Here is an 8,604-nt window from a genome sequence, read left to right on the forward strand (position 1 = left end):
ACTCTCTGTCATTAAAAAAAACCCGTTTGTTGATTTTGCCACCCGTCTAAGCACTTGCTCTGCCACCTCTCGATTAATAACAGTTCCAATTAAACAAAACACTTGTTAACATCAATCCAATTGAAGACAACTCTCCATTACGTGAACCAGTCCAAACTGGTCTGGCAATTTCTATATAACTTCACTACTCCGCTCCATTCCTGCCACTTGTTCTCTGTTTCTCCATTTACCATCACTGTATTTTTCTCCATAAAACCATGTCAATTCCCCGCTAACACATAATGAATCTTCTTCATCCATCATTCACGCAGATGAATTGTTAGAACAAGAAGGAAAGAATGGGTCTGTTGTTGAGGGCAGAACCGGAAGGGCCCAAGTTTGTGGAAGGGCCGGATGGTTATGGTTATAGGTTGTTTATCAAACTATAAGTCCATCAATAAAATTGTTTTGCTCCACTCAGAGAGTTCCTACATGCAGACAATGAAATCTTTTTTTCAAAATTGATGATCGACTGTTTTAGCCACTTTCCGCAGCTGGCCCCACTTTCCGCAGCTAGCTCAACTTTCCGCAGCTGGCTCAACTTTCCGCAGCTGGCTCAACTTTCCGCAGCTGTTTTGTTAAACTCTAGGTTGCAGGTGTCATCAAGCAAAACAAGCCACATGGGTAGCTAGGGGAATGTCAGTACATGGATGGTGTCCTATTCATTTGGTCAAATTTGATGAAAAAGACCTCGGTCAAAGGGAAGTCAAGTTGAGTGTTATCACTGAGTCGCCACACTAAGTCGCTGCATGTCAAGAAAAAAAATAATTTTGAATCAATGAAATGAATAAGTTATTTTCTCACTTTTCTGAAGGTATTGATTAATTTTGGATTGATGATGAAAAATGAATGGCTAATTTTGTATCCAAGATTTTTAGCTACATAACCGTGCACATTCCGCAATTAAAGTCTAATTCCGCAGGCAGAAAAACCTCATTGTTCAAATCAGCCTATCTTTCTCATACAAAATCAGATTTTGATGATTTAAGTACCATTGGAAAGATCTCAACAAGATCTACACAATGAGAAATCCATCATTTGGATTTGAAATGGCAAATAATGAAATAAATTGCTGAAAAGAAGCAACATCAACTTGAGGCACTAATTCCAAATCAGGTATAAATTCTTTTGATTTTTCCTTTGAGAACTTGTTTCACTAATACAAATTCTTAGTTTTTTTGTGTAAATATCATAACTAGAGAGATTGGCCATCTCTCTCCTTTGATAATCTTACATTCCATTGCAGAAGAAGTATTAGTTTTTTTTGCAGGTTCCAGGAGGAAGGACAAATGACTACAAGAGAATGGTGTCTCTCTAAGAGACCAATTTGTTTCATAAGAGGATGATCAGCAACAAAGAGGAAATATGTTGATGCAAAATCAGATCCAAACACTTGAAAAAAAACTTTCAGATACTATTGTCTCCATCACATCCATACTTCATAATAAACCATTCACCTCATTCCACTCCATACTTTCCGCTTACATTCACATACACTTTCCATCTCTTTTTGTCCATTCATAACCCACAAATAAAAGCAAGAGGCTCATTCATATGCTTATTGCCCATTACCATTTCTACTCTCCATTGCCATCTTCCATTTTCATCTTCCATTTCCTGTCATTTTCATTCCGCAAATAAGCCCTGCTTCAATGCAAATTATTGAGTCCATAGTCCTTTCAGTCTAAGTTCTTTGTAAAAACACCTTGAGGCTTGCATGGCTTAATGGCAAGTCCTCATGCTAACAAACAATGGGAATACATTAATGTCCCTTGTTCGTTAGATCTTCTAGGTGACTCGACATCAGCAAATTCATTCGTACCTAGCAAGATGTGTTTGGGCATCTTGACTCTCATTGTCATCAATGGTGAGAGTTCTCGTGTTGACTAGTGGCATCCATTAATGGCCACTAAGCCAACAATTTCCTACTATGTTCGACATCAGAACATCTTTTCACATAGTAGGAATTGTGCCAATGAGTTTTGAAGACATGAAGACTATTATTTTCAGCATTTTGGAGCAGATTCAACAAGTTTTAGTAGAAGCAATAAAAAGTCATCTTATCTCTCTATCCATGACTCCTCTTGTTCAGCCACTTGAAGAAGAATATGATCAGAAATTTTCAGCCACTACACATACAACTCATCCATTCCAAAGGGTAAGTGAAGGTACGGCATTTTCTAACTTTTGACCATAGAATTCCATAAAAAGCTAGAATGATAATTGTTGGAAAAACATTTCTCTTCCTCATTTCATAAAATTGCCAATAACATCAGTTGGGGGGGGGAATACATTCATATTCATATCTTGCCATGTCCATATCATATTCAAGAGCTCACATACTTCCAACATATATTAATTATTACATTGCTATTATGAGCATACAATGGCTTTTGAAAAAGTGCTTAAAGGATAAATTGGATACAAACCAAATCATGGTTGTCGCACAAGAACCAACCATCATGCAATCCAATAAAGATATACTTTGCAACAATAATCAAAATATCATTATGCAAAGTTCAAAGATCAAAATAGAAGGCAACAACAAAAAAAAATGGTTGTAACACAAGAACCAACCATGTTGCAATTCAAGTGAACCACTTTGCAGAAATATGAAGTTATCAAATGATATCATGCAAAGCTCAAGGATCAAAAGAGTTAATGTAATATATATTGCATGAGGACATGCAATAGCTTCAGTTGGGGGGTATGTTGAGTCTTGAAAATGTCATTCATTTCCATTACACTTTCACTATTATGTCCATTATATCACCTCCATTTCACTACTATGTCACCACATTCATCCCATTTTCATTATCATTGGGCCACCTTTATGTTTTTCCAATCTTTATTATTTCTAAGCCTTTTAAGTGAATTTGTGGTTAAACATTAGAAAATAATGTGCATATGCTTATACCTAACAAATGGGTTGAGATTGTTGACATGTATAGGTTGAAATGAGGCTTCTAGAAGACCCTTATGTGGCACCCCAAGGCCAAATTCGAATTTGAGTGGAAAGAATCATGGGATCATGAGGATATGTATCACATCTCCTAATTGAATTGTAACTCTAAGAAGACATGTATCTTATCAGTTCCTATTTTGATTAGGACTCTAGAGGTAGAGGGAGAGATTCATGGACTCTCATTAATGAGATGGCTTCTCATCTTTTTGTTTAAATAGGAGATCTCTCTCCTTCATTTGTTAGTCTTTAGTCCCTAGTTCTTAAGTTTGTAGTTCTTCCTTGATGGCTTTTGAAAGCTTTGGAGAGCTTTGTTGTACTTTGTAATTTTGAAGAATTTGAATAAAGCGTTGATGTTCTCAACATGGAAGGAGATGTGAAGTAGATGTCATAGAGCACATTAGAATGTAAGGTAGAGTAGATTTCATTTTGTAATTTTGCTTTGATTTCATTATGTCATTTGATTGCATTCAAGTTGGTAGATTAGATTTTTCATTCATGCAATTTTAATTCATGCAAGTGTGTTCAACCGGTTGATTGTAGATTAGTGATGCACATAGCCTTTTAATGACTAATGACATGATAGAATCATCTTGTCCTTCTGCTGAAGCAGCAAGGATACTGGGTCTCATAGTCACTAGCTCATTGTTTGGTTGTTGCATTCTATGTTGATTGTAGGTTAATAATGCACATAGCTTTTTAATGACTAATGACATGATAGAATCATCTTGTCCTCCTGCTGATTTATTTTCTGAGTTCTATTTCTAGCATTGTTATTTCTTTCAGTTTTGTTTTGCTCATTTACTTTCATGCAATTTAGATATCATATTACTCAACTTGTTCATGATTGCTTCCCATAAGGTAGATTGAGCTGAAGGGTAAAAGATCAGAAGAGTTGAAGTAGTGTGATTAGTTTCCTTTATGCAATTTAGATATCATATTGCTTAACTTGTTCATGATTGCTTCCCATAAGGTAGATTGAGCTGAAGGGTAAAGGATCAGAAAAGTTGAAGTAGTGTGATTAGTTTCCTTTATGCAATTTAGATATCATATTGCTTAACTTGTTCATGATTGCTTCCCATAAGGTAGATTGAGCTGAAGGGTAAAGGATCAGAAGAGTTGAAGTAGTGTGATTAGTTTCCTTTATGCAATTTAGATATCATATTGCTTAACTTGTTCATGATTGCTTCCCATAAGGTAGATTGAGCTGAAGGGTAAAGGATCAGAAGAGTTGAAGTAGTGTGATTAGTTTCCTTTATGCAATTTAAATATCATATTGCTTAACTTGTTCATGATTGCTTCCCATAAGGTAGATTGAGCTGAAGGGTAAAGGATCAGAAGAGTTGAAGTAGTGTGAATTAGTTGCTTTGCTTTTAGTCTTTGAGTTGCTTTAAGTTCAGTTTTTACTTTTTTTTCAGTTTTCTTTTTATACAGCAGCAAGGATACTGGGTCTCATAGTCACTAGCTCATTGATTGGTTATTGCGTTTTATTTTGATTGAAGTAGCTGCATATTTACACTTTTGTTTAAGTACTAATTCCATCAATAACATGTTTTAAGATCTTTTGAAGTGCTAAGTTTTGGAAGTTACCATTAGGGACATAGGCCTTGTCTTGAAATATCTATCCATACTTGTCCTTTAAAAATATTCTTAAGACCTTAGAATAGGATTTCCATTTGCATTAGACACTTTTAGGAAACCAACAAGAACAAAACCCCAAAAACAACATAAACTATAAAACAACGAAGTAAGAGAAAAGTTAACTAAGCACATATGGTGCACCACACTTCATCAGTTTACGATACCCGGATTGATAATTTATGTAGAGAAATTTAAGACGTTAAATTGACTAGACAATAATTACCCAATGATGAGGCTCATCATCACCCCCCTACTGAAAGTGTTGCTCATCCTCTCAACAACTCAATCAATATCCATGTATTTCATAGCTCTAGTGGCCTCCCTGACATCCCATGCTTCTGTTGTGGTTTCCTCTTCTTGTGCATAGAATCCTACCTTCTTTTCTACCTCCACCCACTACTTTCTTTCTTCTTCTTCCTTCCTTCCTTCTAACATCCCCAATACCAGTGGTGGACTGAGTCTCAAGCCAATCCAATTGACTTTGACCCTTTGGATGGATTGCTTGTACATGGGTGTCATGTTCAGTGCTTCTCTCATCCTTTGAGGAGAGTGGTACTCTCTGATCTTGAAACTGTATGGCAAAGTATTCCATCTCCTTAGGCAAGCTTGCATGTTGTTATACCCTATCAATCTAAACATGTCCTCAAAATGTGTAATTGCTTGCTCTTGGGCAGCAAGATACTTGGGTGCAAGTTGAGGATCATTTGCAATTAAATTATGTGTATTGATGAGAGCCATTGGATTGGACTGCTCAGCTTTGATCATAAGAGGCTTTGTTTGTTCCCTTGCCAATATCCTCTTCATTTCTGTAGCCCTTGCTTCCTCATGGTTCATCCATGATGCCAAAGCCATCAACTGTAAATTCCCTAGCTTTGCATTAGAGTCCCATGCATTCACGTATGTCAAAGCCATGTTATGCAAGTAGAACTCAGACATCTTAGCCCTATCTTCCAATGTGCTTTAATCACAAAGATCAATGAACTATCTATAATCCTGGAATGTCATAGTGCCTCTCTATGCTAGGGTCTTGATTTGGCATCCTGCACTAGATTGCTTCCAAAGATATACTGGCCATGGATGCCAACTGATTCTCTCTTTCTTGCAGTTGTCCTTTCAACCATGCATTTTTTGCCTCCAACTGATTTTTCATTATGGCCTCTCTGTCCCTCAAGCTACTTAGTTCCCTTCCCATCTCTTTGAGCTTCTCCTCCATGTGACCAATGTCCTCCACTCCCTTGGACTTGGCAATCTACATCCATCTATGAGTTTTGGCTCTTTCTTTCTCAAGCTCAAAGAATAATGGAATGGATTTTTTTTGTGGAATGACCCTGCCCCCCTCAATAAATTTGTAGTAGGAGTCAAGGTTAGGTTGAGGACTAGGTTCCCTTAACTCTGGGTCCTCTCTCTTTGTTTTTGTATGCTTACTTCTTTCCTCATCCAATTTTTGAGTTTCCTATAGGTTTAGCAGAGTTTCCTATAGGACTGCCTTTGCTTCCTGTAGGTCCTGCTGTGTATCCTGTAGGATGTCTTTTCCTTTGGATGAGGTAGACCTGGTTACAAGCCTTCTCACATAGGTGATATGAGACTTAGGGGAGGTTTGTGCTAAGGATCCTTCTTCTTGAGTTTTTATGGGAGGAACCATCTTCTCCGACTGTTTAGGTTACTCCTCAATAACAATGGGAACCTTGGTTGGAGTTTGGGGTTTTCCTTGCCTTATCCTTGTACTTTTCCTTGTTTTGAAGTATAAGGGGGTTTGCCTCTGTCTTTTTCCTTTTTTTTGATAGGGGTTCTAAGGGCAGTGAGGGTAGTTGTTGCCTCTCTCTCAGTGGATTCTGGAGACACCCTAGGTGACTCCTCCTTGTCTTCTGCCTCCTCTTTTCCATTGCCCTTTTTACCTATGCCTTTCCCTTCTTCTTCTCCCTCTATATCCTCATCTTGTTTATCAGTTTCCTCCTTGACATCTTCCTCTATTTCTTCATCACCTTCTTTCTCTTTCTCTTCCTCTTCATCCTCATCTATCTCCTCTTCATCCCTCTCTGCTTCTTCTCCATCTGTTTCGGTCTCTTCTTCATCCTTTTCACTGACAATAGGGCTAATATCATATGTGAGGGCTTTGATATCCTCATCTGTCTACATGTCTCTGAAAATTTCCCATTGGATAGGTATTCTGAGGTTTTGGAGGGCATCTTATATGATGATTCTAATTAACCCATGGTGGGCTAACTATTGGTGGTTTCCTTCCTGCATCTTTATGCTCGTATCTATCAGTGATTGCAAAAGGAAGTATGGTATGTTGAGCTTGTAGTGAGGAGGTGTTTCTGCTCCAAATCTCAATTCTTCAAGGAGCCTAAAGTTATAACCATAAACCACACTATACTTACCTTCACATGATATGTATTTTTTAAGGTGGTAGCTCACCTCATTCCAGAGGTATGGTAGGCTTGTTCTCCTTATTCCATTCTTTTCCTCAATGGGCTTCTCTCCCTCTAAAAAGAATTTCTTCTTGGCATTTTGGCTAGCTCCCTTGTCTTCCTTTCTCCAAGGCACTCCTAGGGGAAGTGGGGTAGTTCTGTTATGATTTCAGGGGTGAGCTCTATGGAGAGGTCTCTCACCACAACAATGGCATGGGTTATAGTTAGTGGAATGAGGGAGAGAGAAAAATCTTGGGCTACTTCATCATCATACCCCCTCCATTTCTCAAAATACCCCATCAAATTATGCCTCGTGAAGATTTCTAACATAGGAGGGTGTTGGTGAATCCTCACAGTGTTAATGGGATCCCTTCTATTAAACCCCCTTGTCATTTTGTCTGGTGAATTTTGAGGAGCAGAGATGGTTGATAAAAATTTTAATGCAGGAGGAAATGTGATTGAAATACTTGAGGAGATAATTTCTTTACACAACTATCAAATTCACTCAAACTAGGAGATTTTTTTGTTCTATTCACTTGGAAAAATGGAAGGAAATGTAGAGCCTACCTCCTCATGGTGTTTGTTGTAGCCAACCCCTGTGTTTTCCCTTCTAAAACTACTCTCGACCAATCCTATAGACTGTCTGACTGTATCCTGTAGGATTCCTATGTAATCCTGTAGGAAGTCCTGTGTGATCCTGTAGGAAGTCCTGTGTAGGAGAAAGATGGAATTTTTCTCTTTTGTAGGTTTCTTGGGTACGAGAGTGATTTTGCTAGAGTGAGCCTCGAGGAGATGAATGCATGGGTGCATGGGGATCAACGATTATTTCCTCTTATGGTCGAGTTGAGTGAGGTGGTGTGCTGGCAGCCGAGGTATGATTTTTTTCTATTTTTGGACCGTTGGTCCCCACTACCACCTCATCATTCCCCTCTCCTCGTAATAAAATCCCACTTCAGGCATCCGTATCCGTAACTACTTTCGTCCTCCTCCTCTCTCTTTTTTGACTTGACTGCTGCCACGTGTGGGAGTACCAACTATTTTGTCTTTAGGTGGCCAAGTTAACTAACCACCTTTTGTAGGTTTTAACCCCGTACAAAAATTACTTGCATACGAATTCTAAAAACACATAAAATAAACAATGCGAGAGCATAACACATAAAACACATATACACAAAGATTTTCCCCTAGATCCCAAAACCGGGACTACCAGCTTGATTTTTCATTATGTTCCTTTCAATGTTACAATACATATTTATACATGCCGAAGCATCCAATACCATGGACCTAAAAACCATCACGTCCAAAACCATGGACTGAAAACCATCGCATCCAAAAAAAAATTTCCAGGGCATTGCCCCGGACCCCGTACAGGGGGGCTACCTGCCCCCTCAAACCCCCTTATGACCCCCCCGCTGCGCAATCGGTGCAACGAAGGGGGGGCTCTGCCCCCCTATAACCCCCCGATTCACTACGTAGGTTAGTCGTGGAAAGAATATAACACAACCCAACATTCTCCCACTTGTTGTTTTCTTTCCACAAGGGGCCACAAGA

The sequence above is a fragment of the Pinus tabuliformis genome, chromosome 8 (genome assembly GCF_031772625.1).
Source record: "Pinus tabuliformis cultivar Carrire ecotype Pingquan chromosome 8, CPIR1, whole genome shotgun sequence".
Taxonomy (NCBI): Eukaryota; Viridiplantae; Streptophyta; class Pinopsida; order Pinales; family Pinaceae; genus Pinus; species Pinus tabuliformis.